Genomic DNA, 22,565 nt, shown 5'->3' with positions numbered 1-22,565 from the left:
ATGGTTTTAGCCAATTGGATGTGTGCTGGGTCGGACAAGCCTCATGATGGGAGGCTCTTTGTTACTGTCTGTCACTCTCTTCCACACATCTATGTGTGTGTAATTTTGACCTATTATAGTGTGTTGACCTTGGATATATGTGTGTTTTCCTATAAAATGTGTGTGCAAAGCATAACTGGTGTGCAATGAGGAGTGTGTGCACAAACATCTGTGACTGTTGGATATATATAGTCCACTGTTGTTGCCAGACATGGGCTTCATTTCTGTTGTTGTCAGACATGGGCTTCATTTCTCTAAGCATGGGAGAATGCTCACTATGACCTTCTGTATTGAATGTGTGAATCCATTCCAGGCAGGTTGTACTCCAGTGCAGGCTTCTGTGTTCTACACCTACAGCTAGCAACCTGTTTCTGAGGGATATCTGTAGATCGGTTGACAATATGGGGTCAAAATGAGCAAAGGATAGTGGGTTACTGTAGGTAATTGTGTCTGTGCTGTTTCTGCTACATGGTATTGGTGTTAGCAGCAGAGATATTTAGACATATGTATTGTTTTATACTGTGATGTTTTATGTCATCAACTACTGTCAGGTATAAATATTTGCTTGCAGTAATTTCCTGGGGAACACAAGGTGAATGCAGCTGTGTCCAGTATTGTGGTCTGCAGCCTACATATTCTTTCTCAGTCTTGCCATTCTGGAGGGGAAGTTGCAGACACTTGCTAATGGGTCTGTGTAAATGGTTCAGCACCTTGGTACAGTGGTGGCTGAGGATCCCATGCTTGTACATCCATCGACGTGACAGTATGGCCATATCCTGCTGTGGCCATACCTCACAGCTGTACAGATTCATACAGGTTACCCAGAGACAGGAGTCATATTTCTGGACATTACCCCTTCACACTGTGGTTTACGAGCAGGTTTGTAGCCACCCATTCCTGTGTTTGCAAGCAGGGATAGTATGTGCACACTGATGAGTTTCTGGCTTCACACACTCCATGCCATCCATGCTGCTACCCCCTATTATCCTATCCTCTTCCAAACATTATGAAAACATTATCTGATAAGTTCCCTATAGTTATCACTTCATCCCAGCAGTAATTTGGTGTTGATCCGCAGTTCATGCAGTATGACATGGTGGACATGTTACCAAGATTTGTCGACATGGTCTTGCATTTGGGTTCTGTGGACTGTGTTATGTTGTTATTTGGAAGTCCATGACATAACATACATTGGCAGTACGGGTGAGACACAGGTCTTTGGCAGAGGACTGTAGGGAATTTGCTATGATGCAGGTCATCTGTAGCAGACCGTTGCATTGTGTACCTCCTACAGTCCCAGACTGCAAGACACTATAATCCACTGGGGTGACAGGGTAGGTGTGCAAGGTGTTAATGCCAATACTTTCTGTCATTATTGATCCAGTGGTGTGGATGCTGGCAGGATGCTGCTTACAGCTAGGGACACACCTGCATGGGAGACCTCTTCTGCATGCTGCATTCTGTGGCTATTGCCATACAGAGGTGGAGGTCATATTGTACTCATTCCCAACAGCAGGGATACAACCTGTGAGGTAGCCGTGGGTGATGGTGGGGTGAGCTGAGTTCCTGTCTGCTATGGACACTATGTGCATCTGACTCACATATATACATGGGCATTCCACTTATGCTGGCTTGTGCAGGGACATCAGCAGTTTCTCAATACGTGATACCTGTGACATTTGTTGTCTGCTAGTGTTTGGCCAGATGACATTGGTATTCCTTACTACAAACCCAACTAATGTGCTGCTAACCTGTATGTACACTTCCAAAGGTGTTCCCATTTGACAGTAACATATTATACACTGTCTGTCTGGGGGTACTTCCACCTGTGTACTGTTTGCATGTCTGGGCCCACATTCATGCCATGTCCATCTTTCAGATGGTGACAGATATTACATCCAAACATTTACTATGGCTTACTGCTGGAATGTGTTTTGCTGGGATGCATTGTGTTTGGCACTGCAGTTGTGAGAACTTGGCCCTGTCATCAGCAGTACTGGCCAAGGGCCACCAGGACAAACCTCACCATGCCTAAATGCTGACCACTCTCACAATATACAACACACACCAACCTAACACACGCAGTCCTGCATATTGTACACATGCTACAATCTACCCTGCTACTTTGGCTGGCTCAGGTAACCTGTGCTCCACTGTTATTATGCCTACACATACATGTTACTACATTTCTACATAGGATTGTGGGGGGGGGCACACCTGACAACTGAACACATTTGCTAATACTGTACTGGTATTTCAGGTACTCCATTTTATTCTGTATTCTAACCTATCATGCAGACTAGAGGTATATCAGTGAACTACAGTTCTTAGGTTTGATTGATTTACATTTCAGTTTCAGGCTTTATACCCTTCAGAACTAACATCCCACTGGCTGACCTATTGTAGTCTGTCTGTGTAGTTCTGGAGGGGGGCTGTTATCCATAGCCATCAATCAGTGGCCTTAGCACAACCTTTGTTTGTATTTGTCTATGCCTGTCCTGCTGGCTGAGACTGTTGGGTATGTGAGCATCCCTGACTGCCATGTGTGTGTCCTATGGACACACATTTGGCCCACCACAGTTCCTGCAGTGAGTTTTGTCACCTTATCTAGTACTGACTACTATGGTGACACCAGTATTTGTTTCAGATTTCATACTGCCACTATAGGTGTCTACTATCTGCTGGCATCCCATTCAGCCACCCAATTCCCTTGCATGCTCAAGTAACAAAACATACTACTCCATTCAGCAATTGGTAGGGAGAGTGTTGTGGCTGTGCCAGTATTGAGGATGGTGCTGGAGGGCTGACTATGTTGGATGCACATAGTACAATCCCTATACATGGTTAAGCACAGGTAGTGTCATGTTTGGCATCCCTTTTACTGTATGTGCGAGTCAGAGAGAGGTTCTCATTCCCTGGGTTCCTACCATGTCAGTGTATGTACTATGCATTGCCTCTTTGCCAAGGCCTGGGCATGCTTCCTTCTGCCTACTGGGGCAGGCTCAGGTTATTCCTCCTCAGAGTCACTCTGTGCCAGTGCTGGCCTTGGCAATGGTGGGGGTCTGTGTGGCCCTGACCCGTGCTGCTCCTGCTGCATCTGTTTCCACAGGATCATATTGTGTGGCATGGCACATATGATGACAATTTGGGTACATGTAGCTGGTGAGTATTGCAAGGCTCCACCAGATATATCCAGGCACTGAAACTGTGACTTGAGCATCCCAAACCCATGCTCTGTTATGATTCTGGTCTGTGGGTGTGCCTCATTATGGAGTTCTTGTTCGGGTGTGTGTGCATTTCTGATGGGTGTCATCAGCCACGGCTCCAGTGCATAACCATCATCCCCCACTAGGTGGCCATAAGGGATGTTCCCAAATCTCTGGTACAGCTGCATCATATGCCAGATGTGGGAGTCGTGATAGCTTCCAGGGCAGCCAGCACACACATTCATTATAATGCCCTGGACATCACACACGACCTGGCAGTTGATGGAGGGGATGCCCTTGTGGTTGATGTAGACCCTACCTCGCTCACCGGGTGGTACTTTGATGTGTATGTTCATGCAGTCTATAGCACCCACTACCTCAGGGTATTCTGCTATTTGGTGGAAGAGACGTATATTGCTGGTCAACACCTCACTGCTGTTGTGGAAATACACGTGCTCACCGGCATGTGCCGACATGGCATCCAGGAACTGGTGGAATACCCTGGATGCTGATACCTGTGAGATCCCCATGATATCCCCAGTTGGCCTTTGGAAGGTACCTGTGGCTAGTACTTTTAGGCCTACACATACCTTGGTATCCACTGGGATGGGTTCCCCTCTGTCGGTTGTGTGTGTGCGGCGTGTCCGGTACAGCTCAGCAGTTTGCTGTAGTGCTCCACTATGTCCAGCTCTTGTAGCTCCTGGTAGGTTACCCTGGGTCTGTGCACTCTTCTCCTCCTCCTCACTGTGGGTTGGTCATCAGCATTCTCATCCTCACCACCCTCAGCCTCTTCTACATGTTGATTTATGACAGCTGCTGCAGCCCCTATAATTTTGTTGCTTTTGTTTGGTAAAACTTCCTCACTTGTGTACACCAGTGGTGTAGAGTTTGTGGAAATAAAACAGAGGGAAAGGTGTTTGCATAGTTTATAGTAGTGTGCTTGGCTGGGCTGCTGCCTGTGTAATTGGCTAATTCTGATACATTTCACCTGCCACCTATGCTAGTTCTCCTTGATTACCTTCCTACTGCTGTTTTCCCTTCTCATTGCCTTCCTGTATAAGCCCAGGGGCACGCCGCACAAACACAGTGCTCAGATGTGCATGGAGCTGCTATTTCCTGGTTTACTTTTTTTCCCCTTTAAAACACGGTGCATGGCACACACACCCGCTTAGGCAATTTAAAGAGTGCTAGGCAGCTTCAGACAATCACCCTTGCTTAGCTCTGCTAAGCTATGGGCAAACCTGAGCCACAGGGCTACAATAAGCTTACAGTATGCCTGGCACACCCCTCTATGATGTCAGCTAGCTCTTAGGCTTGCGCCATGGTCTTCCTGCACCTACACAGTTGGGTGCAGACTAGCCATGAGGGGGAATCTGGGATTCAGTATCATTCCCCTCATTTGCATAGGATTGCCTGCTAATGCCTAGTTACAAGTCTGACACTGAGCCTTCCACCTTAGCAACCACTATTCACTGGCCATGTTGTCTTCTGCCTGCCATTGAGTACAATGGCAAAATTGTTATTTTGGATAGAATGCTTTTTTCAAGTTTTTTTTTTTTTTTAATTTCTGGGCCGATCCTGTTTGCGTGCCGCTGCCCTATGCTTAAATGGCCGAAATCAGCCAAAAAAAAGTTATTTTTTTTTATTTTTGCAACTGTTTTCCATGCCAATGGCCATATATTTGGCCATTGACATGCTTTACATGTTATATACTCCCTTTATTTGGAGATGTCATGGCTCATTTTTTTAGCTTACAGAAATGTACTTGGTTACTTTTAGCTTACAGAAATGTACTTGGTTACTAACTGAGTACATTTCTTCAGATTATACTAGTCCTGCATGGATGGCTTCCAGCTTCCTGGACACAAATTCACCTAATTTTCATGATTTTCACCTGCAAATGGGGTAATTTGCATACAGGAGTTGTGTCTGTGCAGGAATAGTGCAGGAGCGCTCGTGTACATCCTGGGAGCTTGTTCCTGGATATCTTGGTGGCCATATTGCCTCCAGCAGCTCCTGCACTATTCCTGCATGCCGTGCAGAGCTTGCTGAGTCGTGAGGATAATATCATACAGCAGTCCATTCTTTATTAACAGACATATCTTATATTTATGAAATCATTATTCAGAAAAAAAACTTTGAAATGATACTGGAAATATGTGAATAATCAGTATATTTCCATCAAATGGTGGTGATTTTTGCATTTGCCGTCTACTGATACTAATGAGATAAGCTGGTGTAACTTAAGAAATGGTAGTACACTTAAAATGTTTGAATGATATGGATTGTGCTGCAATCATGTACTTAAAGCACTATCATTCTTTTATTTTCTTTCTGGATGATTTTTACTGCATTTATACTTACAAAATAAGTAAAACAGAGAAAAAATGTATTTATTATTAACAGTTTTTTTGGAATGGAAATAATTTTTTTTCTGTACATACTTATGAGCACCCTCATTCAGCATCTTCAGTCATCTTTCCTCCTGATTTTTGTTGTATGTGATCTCCTCTTTTGTTGCACGGAAAAGACGTAGAAGATTGTTGCTTGCCCATCACAGATGTGTGTTTAAAATCTTTCTTGCATTATTATGTTTGCAAATCAGCAAAGTGTTGAAGTTATTCTTGCACTTGCTTAATATGTGTATTTATTTGTATGCAAATTTCTACTGAATCTTTTTAAATATTTTCATTTATTAAGTAGGAAAGTGTCAAAGCACAGATTTTCATAAATTCATTGTACCTAATCCATCTGTACTGATATGTATATCTTCTTTACTGCAAGTTGAACTAGGACAGCATGGCTTCCTTCAGATTGTTACATCTTTATATGTGTGTACAGCTTGTCTGTTTGAGAGTTGGGTACTTTCTGCAATGTTTGCATACATTTCCATTGAAGTTTCTGTTTTCCACTATTCCTTACACATTTTACTTGCAGTTTTAAGTTAATGCTGAGGAAAGAAGTTGAAAGTTGTAGTATCTTGTGTTCTGCCAATATTCCCTGGAAGAGACTACCATCCCTGAAAATCAGAAGCATCAGCTCTTCTTATAATCTAAGATATGTACTGAGATCACTCACTCTGGGTTGTTGATCTCTAATGCTTACCTTGCTCTTGTTCTGGCTATGTTGTTAGTTTTAGTGAAAAGAATGTCCACCAGCAGGATTTAACTAGGACAGGGGCACTATTTTATTGGTAAAATACTTAATGGAATTGTGAAGACTGTTATTTGACAACACACTGTGACTATAACTATTTATGAGTTTTAAAGTTATTATTACCCACCTGGTTTATTAAGTGCACAGGATTGCAGCACTAGCTTGTATTGGTTTAACAGACATTTTACAAAATATCAGTATAAGATAAGTTGCTATGATTGGGGCCCCCATGACCAGGGGGCCTCCAGTGACTTTAGGGTTCCCTAATACCTAAAGTTGATTATGATTTGAAGTTTTGTATATATGCTACAAGACTACAGACAAAACATTTCCAGTTAAATACACTTTGAATACATTCCACAGCTTTTTGCAGACTTCAGAAATAATTGCAAGTTTAGATATGTTTCTAACAATGCTGATTGCCATGTTTTTATTATGGTAGATTTGCATTTGGATCACAAATATCCAAATCAGTTGTATATCATGCTCCATCCCCCATCTCTCCTTTCCACAAGCAAGCTATAGCAGAAAATAAGAGAATAAAAGTTTTAAAGATAATGTTTTATTTATGTTTTTTTCTCATTAACATTACAAATGAGTAGTGTTTTGGTAAGAGTTAAACAGCATGAGTGCCAGAAAATGCCTATTTCCGGTTTCATTGCATGTTCAAGTACTGTGTTCCAGATGATTTGTGCTTTCTTCATAAATGGAAGTGTATAAATCGTGAATAGATTATGTGAGTGAAGAAAAAATACTGGTTTCACATGATGTAGTCTAGACATGGAGGGTAGATCATTTAACTGGTTATGTGTTGAAACTCTATAATGTTGTCAAAACAGTATTTAGGAATTTTGGATGGCTGTGTCGTTATGGAGGCAGTATATAGATGACCATGATAGCCCACCACTGGACTTCACAATATCTTTTGTTTCCATAAGATGCATGTTGATATTTCTGGAATGTTATTCCTTTTTAGATAGTAGCTTTAATTTAAGATGTGTGAGATATAAGTCTGCCAGTCACTGTTGGAGAGTTAAAAAATGGCACCATCACTTGATTTGGTTCCATGTGTAGATGATCTTGTTTTTCATCAGGATCACCATGTGCATTACCCCTTTGTAATACTTTGTGCCCAGTGGAGTTTACTGAATTTCTTTTGTTAATTTTTAAGCAAATTTCTGAAGTATGTCAGTAGCAAAGTTGTACAAGTCTGTGCCACGATTGGTTACATTTCACCTAACATTGATTTGAGGTTGGTTTCCCTGCTTCACAGATGTATGGGGTTTCAGATGTTGCATTTTGTTCAGTCAGTCAGCTTACATTATGTTACAGTACTGGATACAACAATAAGGGCAAGTGCCAGCATAGCCAGCTGGAGTTTTGTGAAGAATAATATGTCCTTTCAATATCAAGCTGATTTATACAAAATGCTTGTGTTACAAATGTATTAAAACTGCATGTTATTTGTATATCAAACTGATTTGTACAGATGCTTATGCTGAAAATGTATTTGTGAGCTTTGCTTGTGTTAATTGTGTTCAAATGCATCAACAGTGCACTCTGCTAGAATGGAAAGAAATGAACATGCATTATTGCAGCTGAATTAAATGCACCAGCTAGCTTACTTTAAGAAAAGTAAGGGAAATGCAACCTAGTTGTTAAGCCATTAAAACTGCACCCCACACTACTGAATAGGACCGAAGATGTTAGGTTTGGGAAAAAGCATTTGTTCAATAGCTCAGCAAAAAGAGGGAAAGCCCCAGGAACTATCATAAACATTTAGATGTGTACTGTAGCCATCTATGCTAAAGTCCTGTCTCAGCTTCAAAGGGAAATACTGCAAAGAAATTAGTCAGGTGACATGATGAGGTCATTCTGCCAGCCCTGTTTGAAATTATATTTTAGATATTAGAAAGAGAATTCTCAGAGTATTGAGCATTTTCTTTGGAAGCCTGCCTAGGAAGACTGCTTACATATTTCATCTTGCCTTGCCCAAGTAAATTATTAGGGAACAGTAAATTCTCTTAGACTCAGTCAGAAATATAGTGAAGCTTAGTTTAGAGAGTGTTTTTCTTTATGAATCTGCACATCAGTGTTAATTAAACTATTTTCTTTGATTTGAACTCAGTTGTTTACTGCAAATATATATTCAATATTTTCATGTTATGCTATTATTTTTTATTAATTATATTTAAAACATTTATTCTGGCTGGTCCTTGTAGAAAATATCTAACCTTTGAGAGTACTTATATTTATATGGTGACACTGTGTGGCCCACTCCAGAAGGTATAACTGTCTTGGTCAACTACTGTCATTTGTATTACTATTAATATCACACCGTATAATTGGATACCCCTGTGAAGATAGGTGAAGGCTGCCAGCCTAGCTAGATAGAATTTTGTAGATAATTCTGTCATTTGTAAATATTAATGTAAGCCACAGGCTTGTTCTCTTAAATGTGAAAAGACTGTATTTGATGTTGAAGTGAAAAAATGTAACAACAGTGCACTCTCCTATAAGAAAGCTGATAAGTGAAGCATTGTGAAATTCTCTGATCTAAAACTCAGAGCTGAGATGTCTGGATGAAGGAATTCTGGCTATTGTTTTGAGACCAGTTAATTGCTAGAATTTGCATGTATAATTTATTTTATTGCTCTGGCTTCCTGACCAGCTGCAAGATCAAAAGGGCTATTAACCTCTGAGTTTCTGTTAGCTTGGGAACCAGAAAAAAATGATGTAATCTGAAATTAATAAATGGTACTGTGTTATCAGTTTAAGGAGAGAAAGATTGAGGGCATTTGAGCATTTGTCTTGAGAACATCCAACTCACCAGCACTCCGCCTGTGTCTGTATATAAGTAGGATCTTAGACTTTAATGTTTCTCTTAGAAATAGTTAGGAAATTGGAAGATTGATGTCAGAACTATTCCACTGTATTATTTTAAGCATTTCCTGTGATCTTTGAACTCTTGACTAGCACTGTGTAGTAAGAAGTATTGTCTTGTGTTTTTATTATTTATTATTAAATATTTTTAAACCTTTCAACTGTTGCTGTTTTGTGTAGAGATATTTAAGCTCTAGAGTATATTACACATATATATTGATACTGGCCAAGCCACGCTAATAAGCCTTGACTTTTCAGTTGCACTTACCATTTGGATAATAATATTGCACAGTAATAATTGAACACCCTTTGTTAAGGGCCTTTTTAATAGCTGATAAATATTAGTGGGTGGTGGCAAGTGGCACTACCATATAGTCTGAGTAAATATTGTACAGTTGGAAAACCTGTGCCAGCCTTCCCCAGGAGTGTCTATGTGGTTGTATATAACTCTTATCTCAAAGTGTGTATGTGTCAGATACTTGGGCAGGGACACAAAACACTGGTTGGACAGAGAGGGTGCTGAAAGTTTTAGCTTGCCCACTAGGCTGAGATCTGGACACTATAGCTATGCCAGTGGGGAGTCTTATTGGGGACCTGGAGGGAAAGGGAGAAACCAGACCCAAACTGACTGTGATCTCTGTGTGCTCTTAAGGGAAATGTTACTTTACTATGTGTGTATTTATTATCCTTCTCCCATATGGACACCCCTCACTGGTGCTAGTGGTGAGGATTGAGGTTCCTTGATTGCTGGGCCAGTGCACATGCACCACATATTAATTGTTTGGCAGTGGTGGGATATCCACATCACATATTAATTGGTTGGCAAATGCTAACTGGCTTATAGTGGTGTGGGTAGTGTGAATTCCTGTAGCTTGTGTACATTGATCACTGAAGGTGTTTTTGCACTGTAAATCAGCCATGCAGTGGATCCCAGAAGCACAAAAGGTCAGTAAATTTCTTCTGCAGTTTACAGAGGGGGATAATTTTGATACTTTCATTCACATGTTTGAGAAGGTATGTAAACAGTATGATGTTGACCAAAGGCTCTGGGTATGGTTCCTGACCTCCTTACTCCATGGTAAAGCTGTGACTGTGTTGTCTAAAATTTCTGATCTGGAATGTTTTGATTATACTACTGTTAAGAACTGCTTGTTAGAAATGTTTAAGCTAACACCTGAAACGTATAGGAAAAAGATTTGTGACCATAGACACAATGCAGATGAAAGTGTGTGTGAATATGTTGCTGAACTGAGCACTTATTTTCATAGGTGGGTGAGTGGATATCAGATCACCACTTCTGAAGGGCTGGCAGACTTTTTGCTGAGGGAACAAGCCCTTAACACTTTACCTGAGGACACGAGGATCTGGTTAGCTGATAGACAATGTGCTACTTCAGATGAGTTGGGGAAGAAGGGAGACCTATATCTTGCAAGCAGGGCATCCCTGCACAGGAAAGGGTCTCTCCTTTACTGCTCATGGGTCTAAAGGAATCCATGATGGGCAGCACAGACTGCCCCAACAGAATCTGCAGTAGTAGGGGAAGCCACTTATCCAGGTACACATCCAGGACCTAAGATTAATTTTTTTGAATGCAACCAGTGGGGCCATGTGGAATAAAGATGTCCATGGAGGCAAGATGGGAAACAAAAGGTGAGAGAGCCAAAAAGTGGGGAAGACAAAATGCCAATAGTAGGTTGTCTTGAGACAACAGGGGTACCAAACAACCATCCTGCAGATGTCCTGATAGGGAAGGATTTGGATGAGGCAGTACCATACGTTAATGCAGTTACATGCAGCCAGGCTAGGAGACAAGCATGTGGGTCTGGTAGCCTGGGAGAGACCCAGACAGACTGCATACTTACAGCCAGGACTGGTAAGGTGGTTACTTCAGGGAGGGAGCTACTCTGTAGCAGTGAGACTGCATATGAGCCACAGCTGCTTGTGGGTATTGATGTTCCCTTGGACAGAGTGACTGCAAAGGTAGAGGTGGATAGTAGTACTCAAGCTGACAGTGTATCACTGCTGTCAGAGGATGCCAGAGTTCCTGTGGAAGGGGAGCTGGGAAGAGTTACAAAGAGAGAGTTGAGACAGGCTCAGCTCTCAGACCCTACATTGCAATGACTGAGGCAGGTAGCTAGTGAGGCACCTGATTCTCAAGGGAAGGGAGCATCTGTTTACTGGGGCAATGGGTTACTGTATAGCAAGTGGACCCCTGAGGGAGGGCTAGAATGTGAGAGGGTACAGTAGGTGGTAGTGCCTAGAGCCTATCATCTGTTGCTTCTAGCCATAGCCCATGATATTCCCTTTGCAGGTCATATGGGCATAAAATGTACAAAGTGATGTATTATGCAGAACTTCTATTGGCCTGGAATTTCCAGAGGTGTAACTGGGTACTGCAGGACCTGTGAGCAGTGCCAAAAGGTAGGCATGGCAGGAGACAAGGTGAGAGTTCCTTTGATGCCTTTGCCTGTGATTGATGAGCCATTTCAGAGGGTAGCTATGGATATTGTGGGGCCTCTGAGTACACCAAATTTCACAGGGAAAAAGTATATCCTAGTGGTAGTAGATTATGCTACATGATACCCTGAGGCAGTGGCTCTGTCCTCCATCGAAGCAGAAAAGGTGGCAAATGATTTGTTAGAGATTTTCAGCTGGGTAGGTTTCGCAAAAGAAATACTGACTGACAGAGGTGCCAATTTCATGCCAGGCATGCTGGCCTGTCTGTGGAAGTACTGTGGGGTGAAGCACCTGAAGACCACCCCCTGCCACCCCCAGATTAATGGTCTGGATGAAAGGTTAAACTCTACAATCAAGTCCATGCTATGGGCATTTGCAGACCAGTTTAAGAGGGAGTGGGACACATATTTGCCCCATCTTTTGTTTGCTTAAAGAGAGGTTCTCCAGGAATCCACAGGTTTTTCACCCTTTGAGTTGTTGTATGGGCATAGGGTGAGGGGACCTCTAGATTTAATTCAAGATGAATGTGAAGGTGAGTGTGCATCTCACAAGGAGTCTGTTGTGGCATATGTCCTAAACCTCAGGACAAGGCTCAGGGAACTCATGGGCTTGGCCCAGGAGAACCTGACAGAAGCTTAACAACAGAAAAAGGTCTGGTATGACAGGAATGCTCGAGCTAGAGAGTATGCTTTAGGGCAGCAGGTAATGGTTCTCATTCCTGTCAGACACAACAAGCTGCAAGCAGCTTGGGAGGGACCCTACAAGGTGCTAGGAAAGGTCGATGATGTTAACTACATGGTATAACTGCTAGGCAGGAGGCAGGAGCACAAATTGTACCATGTTAACGTGATGAAACCATACCATGATAGGGAGTCCCTTGTGCTGAGTATTTGCAGTGGCTTGCAGGAGGAGTCTGAGGGAGATCTGGTGACTGATCTCCCCAGTGAGGCTCAGACTGACACCTCAGTGGAAGGGGTAGCAATGTCCCTGCAGCTATATTCTACCCATCCGAGCAGTGTTACAGGAGTTTGGGGACATGTTCACTGGGAAACTAGGGTGCACCCACCTGGTTCAGCACCAGGTGGATACAGGATCCCAAAGTCCTATTATGTAGGCCTCTTATAGGGTGCCTGAGAGAGTCAAACAGACTCTGAGGGAGGAGATACATAAAATGTTGGAACTAGGGGTAATTCAAGAGAACTGGCAGGTGCCCTTGATTCCCAGTGCTATTGAGAGGTCAGCATTTGTGACTCCTTTTGGCTTGTATGAGTTCACAAAGATGCCCTTTGAGATGAAAATGCCCCGGCAACTTTCCAGAGGCTAGTAGATCATATCCTAGCAGGAGAAGGAGGGTTTGCCCCTGTTTACCTAGATGATATTCCCATCTACATCCATTCCTGGCAAGAGCAGCTTCAACATGTCAGGGAGGTGCTGGGCAGACTACAGAGGGCAGGGTTGACCATTAAGCCCAGCAAATGTCAGGTAGATATGGCAGAGGTCTCCTACCTGGGACATAGAGTGGGGAGTGGTAAGATCAGGTCAGAACCTGGCAAAGTGGAAGCTATTCAGGCATGGCCTGTACCTGTTACCAAAAAGCAGGTGAGGGCATTCTTAGGGACAGCAGGGCACTACAGAAAGTCTGTCCCCAGTTATAGTACCATAGCTGCTCCCCTCACAGACCTGACAAGGAAAAACAGGCCAGATAAGGTAGTGTGGACCCCAGCATTCTAGGAGCTTAAGGAAGCTTTGGGAGGACCCCCTGTGTTAGCCAGTCCAGATTACAGCAAATAATTTGTTGTGCAGGTGGATGCTTTGAACCATCTGGTGGGAGCAGTACGTAGCCAGATTTCTTCAGTGGGAGAAGAGCACTCAGTGGTTTATCTCAGTCATAGGCACCAACCCAGGGGGGGAATGCTATGCAGCTGTAGAAAAGGAATGTCTAGCCATAGTTTGGGCACTTCAGAAATCAGCCGTATCTGTATGGAAGAAAATCACTGTAGTTACACACCACAATCCCCTAACATGGTTAAACAGAGCCAGCCAGCAAAATGCCAAGTTGCTAAGATGGAGCCTAGGGTTGCAAGCATACGATATGTCAATGCAGCACTGCAGTGGGATTAGCAATGCCAACACAGATGGGCTATCAATTCAGGGAATGGGGTAAGGTATACTCAGATAGACCTAACCCTCTCAAACATTTCTCAAGGGACGCTTGTACAACTAGCTTGAGTTCTCTGGGGTGGGGATGTGTGAAGATAGATGAAGGCTGCCAGCCTAGCTAGATAGAGTTTTGTAGATAATTCTGTCATTTGTAAATATTAATGCAAGCCACAGGCTTGTTCTCTTAAATGTGAAAATACTGTATTGGATGTTGAACTGAAATAAATGTAACAACAGTGCAGTCTGCTGTAAGAAAGCTGACAAGTTAAGCATTGCGAAATTCTTTGATCTAAAACTGGGAGCCAAGATGTCTGGATGAAGGAATTCTAGGTATTTTTTTGAGACCAGAGTTAATTGCTACAATTTGCATGTATAAGTTCTTTTATTGCATTGGCTTCCTGCCCAGCTGCAAGATCAAAAGGGCTATTAACCTCTGAGTTTCTGTTAGCCTGGGAACCAGAAAGAAATGATCTAATCTGAAATTAATCAGTGGTACTCTGTTATCAATTTAAGGAGAAAAAGAATGAGGGCATTTGAGCATTTGTCTTGAGAACATCCAACTCACCAGCACTCTGCCTGTGTCTGTATGTAAGTAAGATCTTAGCTGTTAGTGTTGCTCTTAGAAATAGCTAGGAATTGGAAGAATTAGACTAAGTGTTTTTCTGTGTTGATGTCAGAATTATTCTACTGTATTATTTTAAGCATTTTCCTGTGATCTCTGAACTCTTGACTAGCACTGTGTAGTAAGAAGTATTGTCTTGTGTTTTTATTATTTATTATTAAATATTTTTAAACCTTTCATCTGTGGCTGTTTTGTGTAGATATATTTTAAACTCTAGAGTATATTGCATGTATATAGTGATACTGGCCAAGCCACTCCAATAAGCCTTGACTCTTCAGTTGAACTTACCATTTGGGTAATAATATTGCACAGTAATAATTGGGCACTCTTTTTTAAGGGCCTTTTTAGTAGCTGATAAATATTAGTTGATGGTGGCAAGTGGTACTATCATATAGTCTGGATAAAAGGGGCATGGCTAGAGAACCTGTGCCAGCCTTCCCCAGGAGTGTCTGTGTAGTTGTATGCAACTCTTATCTCAAAGAGTGTGTGTGTGTGTCAGATACTTGGGCAGGGACATGAAGCACTGGTTGAACAGAGAGGATGCTGGAGTTTTTAGCTTGCCCACTAGGCTGAGATCTGGACCCTATAGCTGTGCCAGTGGGGAGTCTTATTAGGGACCTGGATGGAGACAGATATAGAGACATCCAGACCACAGGCTGCATGTGTTCCCTGTATGCTCTTAAGGAAAACTGTAATTGATGCAGAGAGGTCTGCATCTGGAAATACTGAGTATATCCATTTGTATTCCACGTTACTACTCAGCCAAGCTCCTCGCGGTCCTGCAGAGTGGTGCTAGAAGCAGAGAGGCTAAAAGAGTGACTGCTAACCTGATAAAAGTGTTTTTTTTTCCTGCTACTACCTGGGCGACTGTCCAATCATGCTAAACTGCAAGTATTTCTGCTTCTTGAACTGTTTTAAACTATTTAAAGTTTATTTTGCACCTGCACTTTTAAAGTTTGTCCTGTTTGTTGCATTTACCTGTTGAGGCTGCACCCTCCAGTCCGCTAGACTGTGTTACATATCTATTGCATTTTCCTGCTGTTTGTTGCAAAAAAAGAAAAAAACAAAAATTATCCTTGTTTCCCGTCTTTCCTGACCTAGAGTAGTCCAAATACAGGCTTTGCTGTATTCTGGACTTTTGGAAAGTTCCTGTGTTGCCCATTTCCTTTCTTGGATAAAGGGAGGCTTATTTGTTCACCAGTGGCAGTTGGGGAGCTTAGAGCAGCCTATCTATCCCTGGAGGAGTGTTCCCAGCACAAGAATCTGGTAGTCTATTGGCCGTTTTGGGCCATTTTCTAGCTCTTTCAAGTCCCCTGTATAAAACCCACTTTGGCGCAGTTTTTGCACTTGTTACTACTCAGCCAAGCTCCTTGTGGTCCTGCAGAGTGGTGCTAGCAGCAGAGAGGCTAAAAGAGTGACTGCTAACCTGATAAAAGTGTTTTTTTCCTGCTACTACCTGGGCGACTGTCCGATCTAGCTAAACTGCAAGTATTTCTGCTTCTTGAACTGTTTTAAACTGTTTAAAGTTGTTTTTGCACCTGCACTTTTAAAGTTTGTCCTGTTTGTTGCATTTACCTGTTGAGGCTACACACTCAAGTGTGCTAGCCTGTGTTACATATTTATTGCATTTTCCTGCTGTTTGTTTCAAAAAAGAAAAAAAAAACAAAAACAATATCCTTGTTTCCCATCTTTCCTGACCTAGAGTAGTCGAAATACAGGCTTTGCTGTATTCTGGACCTTTGGAAAGTTCCTGTGTTTCCCATTTCCTTTCTTAGATAAAGGGAGGCTTCTTTGTTCACCAGTGGCAGTGGGGAGCTTAGAGCAGCCTATCTATCCCTGGAGGAGTGTTCCCAGCACTAGAATCTGGTAGTCTATTGGCCATTTTGGGCCAATTTCTAGCTCTTTCAAGTCCCCCTGTATTAAACCTGTTTTGGCGCGGCTTTACACGATTGTGTGCATAGCGCAGCATCGGGCAGCTCCGCTTAATTGGGTTTAAACCATTCTTGGCTCCACAAAGTCTGCTCTTCACTTTTTCACTTAGAACTGATCTAGTTCTCATAATAAACACCTTATTCCTACTCTAAAGCCTGGCACTTGCTCACTAAAGCAATTATATAAGTCAGTACAAAAAAATTAAAAGCACTACACCCTCACAAACTCCCCTTGAGTACCTTGTTCCCCATTGGCCCTTTTTTCAATTATAATGGAATTCCCAATACTATTCTAGCATATCCACAGGTCAGTTGTCAATCTCTTCTCTGGTCCAGCTGGTGAATCTGGGAATCTTGAGGCAATGTTACAACTGCCTCATGTACACAGACAACCCTCTCCTCCTCCCAACAAATTCAAACACATGTGAGAGATCCAACCATATAGCCAAACTGGAGGCTAAGCTCTCTCAACTCAGTACTGGAGTAAGCAGTCAGGAGGAGAAGGAAACCACACTCACTACAATTCCAGTCTCACATAGACCTACCACGACAGAAAACCAAACACATAAACACACAAAAACATACTTGGAGGCTCTAAATAAAAATCTGCCTAAGCAGCAGAGACCTCCAAAGCAGATACCCAAGCAACTGCCACCCCAAAACAAAACACGTGCAACATATAGCTCACAAAGCCAGTGGGCCGAACAGTCACAGCCCTTAAGGCTAAACAACACACCTGATACATTTGTAATAGATGACTCTATCGTCAGGCACACTGACATCCCGCTCACCAGGCTGAACAAGGAGAAGGTCACAGTGTGCTGCCTGTCAGGCACTAGGATCTGCCACATAACACAAGCACTCAGGTCACTCCAAGGCAAGTACAAATATGACTCAGTCATTGTCCATGCTGGTGTTAATGACCTGAGACATACCTCCCTGGACTACATGAAAAGAGACATAGAGGAGCTCTCTGAGCATGTAGCCCAGGCCGGTATGACCCTGACCTTGAGTAGCATCTTACCCTCACCAAGAATGATGCCACAATATGAAGACAAGATGATCAATTTAAACAATTGGCTTAAGTATTGGTGTCATTCAAAGGGGATCCAATGCCTGTCAGCCTGGGATGACATGCTCGACAAGCCACGATGCTTCGCTAGGGACGGCTTGCACCTGTCACCCCTGGGTTTTCAGATATTGGCAAAGGCTCTTGCCACCCCCATAGTGCCTTTTTTAGGCAAGGCTCAAAAGACAAACCCACCTCCATAGGTATCACAAGGGCTAAGAAACTAAGAATAATGCTACTCAATGCCAGAAGTCTAAACCTCAAGATGCATGCACTCAAAACTCTCCTTAGCATGGAGAACATCCATATCTGAGCAGTAACAAAAACCTGGTTCAAGGATCCCGAGAGCACCCCAGCACTACCAGGTTATACCTCATACCATGCATTTCGGCCCGAAAACTTGGACCGAACCACAAAAGGAGGGGAGTATCAATATTCGTCAAAGATACCCACACCTCCAGGTTGGTGGCACAGCACGAATCATCAGAGACTATCCATGTGCAATTAACAGTGGGTAAAACTGCCTTCCAGTTTATAGCCTGCTACAGACCACCCTCAAAAACCCAGGAACCCCACTCAGCCTTCCTGAGAACACTGGAAAATATGAAGGTCTCTCCAAACACCATTATATTGGACGACTTCAACTACTCAAACATAGACTGGGAGCATTACTCTAGCTCCAACACCCTAGCCCAAAGGTTCCTAGAATTTATAAACTCAAATGCTATGGAACAACTTGTTACCACTCCCACAAGAGGGGAAAACATACTGGACCTGATCATCACCAACATGAGGGCTCTATGCTCCTGACCAGAAGTGTATCCCTCACTGGTAAGATCAGACCATAAACTAATCTCACTGGATATTCACATCCCGACCCCACCTCCTGCCCAGAAAACCACAGTGAAAAACTTCTCTAAAGCAAATTTCACTCTCCTCAAAACCGAGGTGGAATCCTTCAAAGCCCCCGGGCCTGTGGAAAATACGGCCCAGACTGCAGAATCCTTTATAAATGCATTCTATGAACACCTTCAGGAATGCATGGATCATGCAATCCCAAATAAAACCAAGACCCAATCCTCCAAAGGCAGGCATCCTGTCTGGTGGACCCTAGCCATAAACAAACTATACAATAGAAGGAAGAAGCTACTACATGATAGAGCAAAATCCCAAAAAGGGAAGGCATCTCTGATCAGTATTAGCAAAAAACTACGGGCACTCATAAAATCGTCTAAGGCCAGCTTCGAGAGAAAAATTGCACAGGACACTAAGGATAATCACAAGGCTTTCTTTAGTTATGTTAGGAACCTGGGTGGGAATTCCCAGATATACTCAGAATTAGTCCAAAATGACAAAAAATAGACCAAATCCACAGACATTGCCAACATCCTAGCTGACAGGTTCAGCGCAAACTTCTCCCTTCCCTCCCCACCAAAAGGGCAAATATCTATCGCAGCAGAGTGCTGCCCCCCTGACATCTCAGATGCTCAGGTAAGAGCCGCCCTCTCCAAAGCATAAAACACAGCATCAATGGGACCAGACAGTGTCCCGGGCTGCGTCCTACATGAACTCCAAGAAGAGCTAAACCCAAACATAAAACTGCTGTTCAATCTCAGCCTTACTACAGGATATGTACCCAAAGAGTGGTGTACAGCAACAGTGGTCCCTCTCCACAAAGGTGGTGCCTCAATGGATCCTGGAAACTATTGCCTCATAAGCCTGACTAGCTTGGTCTGCAAAGCTATGGAAAGGATCATCATGGACCTCATAAATAAAGATATTGGGGACCTACAGACACTGGATCCTACCCAGTTCGGCTTTGTTAAGGGCAGATCCTGCCTCTTAAACCTGGTCGATTTCTTTGAAACAGTCACCAAGGCCATTGACGAGGGGAAGGTGGTCCACACAGCCTACCTGGACCTTGCAAAGCCTTGAAACAATACCCCACTCGGGCATTATAGATAAGCTCACCAGCTTAAATATAAACCCCTATGTCACTAGATGGGTTGCAAACTGGCTCAAGGACAGAACCCACATGGTTAGAATTGCTGGAGCCATGTCAGACTCCAAACCAGTTACAAGTGGCGTCCCACAAGGCTCAGTCCTGGGACCTCTCTTGTTCGGTATATATTTCTCGGAGGTACAGGCCAACACGGAAGGACTGTGGCTGACCAAGTTCGCAGATGACTGCAAACTAGGTGCCATAATCGACTCTCTAGCTGACACAAGCATCCTACAAAAGGGCCTCATAGAAACAGACAACTGGTGCCAGAGCCATGGCCTCAAGCTAAACGCCAAAAAGTGTATAGTCATCGCCTTTGGCAAAAACAAAGTGCCCACAAATTACCACATAGGTGGTAATCCATTAAGTATGGAAGAAGTAATTAGGGACCTGGGGACCCAAGTTGATAGCAATCTCTCATTTGAAAACCACGTGGCCAAAGTGGTTAGAAGAACATTTTATATAGCCCACCTAATCATGAAGGGATTCACATCTAGATCAGGGGAGGTCATCGTGCCTCTTTACTCATCCCTCATCAGGCCCATAATTGAGTACAATGCCCCTTTTGGGATGTACCTTACCAGACACCTGCAGCAACTGGAAAGACCCCAAAAGTACCTCACCAAGAGGATCAAAGGGCTCAAACAGATGCCATATGCTGCCTGGTTAAAGAAACTTCAGCTCTACTGAGTGGCATACCACCTGCTCAGAGGTGATCTGTGCATGACGTATAAAGCCATGTCCAACCCGAAATTAATGGACATGCTGCACCTCAGAAAATCCAAATCCCATTGAGCTACGCGCTTGAGAGACCTGAACCTCAGTACTGAAATAAATAGGACATGCTGGAGGGACAGATTCATAACCCAGAGGCTCCCTTCACTCTGGAATAAAATCCCAGTCCAGGTTAGGCAGAATCCCTCATTGACTCTCTTCAAGAGGAATCTTGATGAGTGGATGGGAGATCGTAGGTTTACCCCGGGTATCACTTCTGTGTCACTGTTAGACAGAGGCACAGTATACTAACCTTGAAAAAGGGCATAGCAAAATTCATTTAAAATGGGTGGCGAAAGCCAAACACACTCTGGCTAGGCTTATAAATGCCCTAGGGCAGATAGCCTAGTATGAACCTATGAACCTAAGTGCACGTCCCTTTCCAGTGTCAGTGGTGAGGATTCAGGCTCCTTGATTATTGACCCAGCATCGGGAAGTCACATATTGGTGGCAGTGGTGGCCATCATATATTGGTAGCAGTGGTGGGCACCACGTATTTGGTGGCAGTGGTATACTTCTCTGCTGACATCCTTGCCTGCACAACCTGACTATGCTAAAAAAATGTAAATGAATACAACTATTATAATATGAAACTCTGAATTCTAAACTCTGAGGCTGCTTGAGAGTACAAACACCTCCTTTAGTGCTTACGAGCTATAGAAATTTAATATCAAAACACTGCCAACAATATGTGATGGCCACCACTGCCACCAATATGTGACGTACCCATGCTGGGCCATTAATGAAGGAGCCTGAATCCTCACCACTGCCACTGGAGAGAGATGTGCACTTGGAATACAAATGAATACAGAACAAACCCAACACATGTATAAAGACACTGGAAAAGCTCAGTGAAGTTGAAGCTTTTAATATTCCACAGTATTCACAAAGCTTTCAGGTATGGCTACCCTTCTTCAGTGTGATAAAAGACTGCATTTAGCACAGTGACTTCAATTTATAGTTAATTAACAAGACCACATGACCCAGCCAAGAAAATTCTTAAGGAGCTAGCACACTCATCACAAACAAAGATAAATGCATTCACAACATGGGCAAACAAGTACATATAAATAGATATGTAAAATAAAAACATATATATAAAAACATTTAAAATTACATGCAGGGAAATGCATGTGAAAAATAAATTTAAACTGCGTATAAAATACTAATAAACCACTCACATAAAATATACTATTTTCTTTTCAGCATAGGTTTTATACCAACTTTTGCATTAATTCCTGGTTCACAGTCATCTAGCAGCCAATTGTATTCAGAGACCTCTAATGTATTATTCAGGTCTCCACCTCTTATACTCTTTGAAACAATCTATATTACCCTGAATTTAAATTCATGGTTCCTCTCTTTTTCTAAAATATTTTTAGTTAAAGAGTTGTTTGCAACACATCTTTGTATTTAAGAAGTGTGTTCAGTTATAAGATCTTTAAGCTTATGTGTGCTTTTGCCTACATAAAATGCAGGACTAACAGTGCACATAGCTAAGTAAACAATGTTTATGGTATTATAAGTGGCACAACAACTGAAGCTAAATTTCTTATTTGTTTTTGTGTGTATAAAGCTATCATTAGTTATAATATATTTACAGGTCACACAAATGTAACATGGAAAAGTTCCAAACTTACTTATCTTAGGATTAATTTTAGTTGTATTGTAAGAAAACTCTTTATAACATAAACACTTCCTAAGGTGAGGAAAATGTCTGTACGCAAAGCTAGGTTTTGAGTGAATAATGGCTTTAAGCTCTGGCATACTCTCAGGAATGCCCCATTTATTGATGTGATATTTTTCACTCTATTCGTCCTCATACTGCAAATTGTAGTATACCTTAAGTAATTTTGTTCTCTTCTCAGTGCTGAAACATTAGAATACATATTCTCTCCACCAATTCTGGCAGGGGATGGATTACTGAACCCCTGTCTCTTTACCTGCAGTCTGTGATTGGTAAATATCTTGTTAAAGTAAAATGTTATATATAAGATACTAAATATTTTTTTATTTGTGCAGTACCACTATCTTTCTTAAATTTAAATCTACCTTTTCTGCCACTGAGATTTGCTTTCTGGCGGGTGCAGTGGTACAGCAGTAGCATTGTCACCTCACAGCAAGAGGCTCACTGGTTCAATTCTCGGCTGGGTTCCCTTCTGTGCAGAGTCTGCATGTACTCCTTGTGTTCATGTGGGTTTCCTCTGGGTGCCCCAGTTTCCTCCCACGGTATAAAGACATGCATCTGGAGAATTTCTCCCCAGGC

This window comes from Protopterus annectens, chromosome 1.part2, assembly GCF_019279795.1.
Source record: "Protopterus annectens isolate FY-2018-M chromosome 1.part2, PAN1.0, whole genome shotgun sequence".
NCBI classification, from domain to species: domain Eukaryota; kingdom Metazoa; phylum Chordata; order Ceratodontiformes; family Protopteridae; genus Protopterus; species Protopterus annectens.
This window is presented reverse-complemented; position numbering follows the sequence as displayed.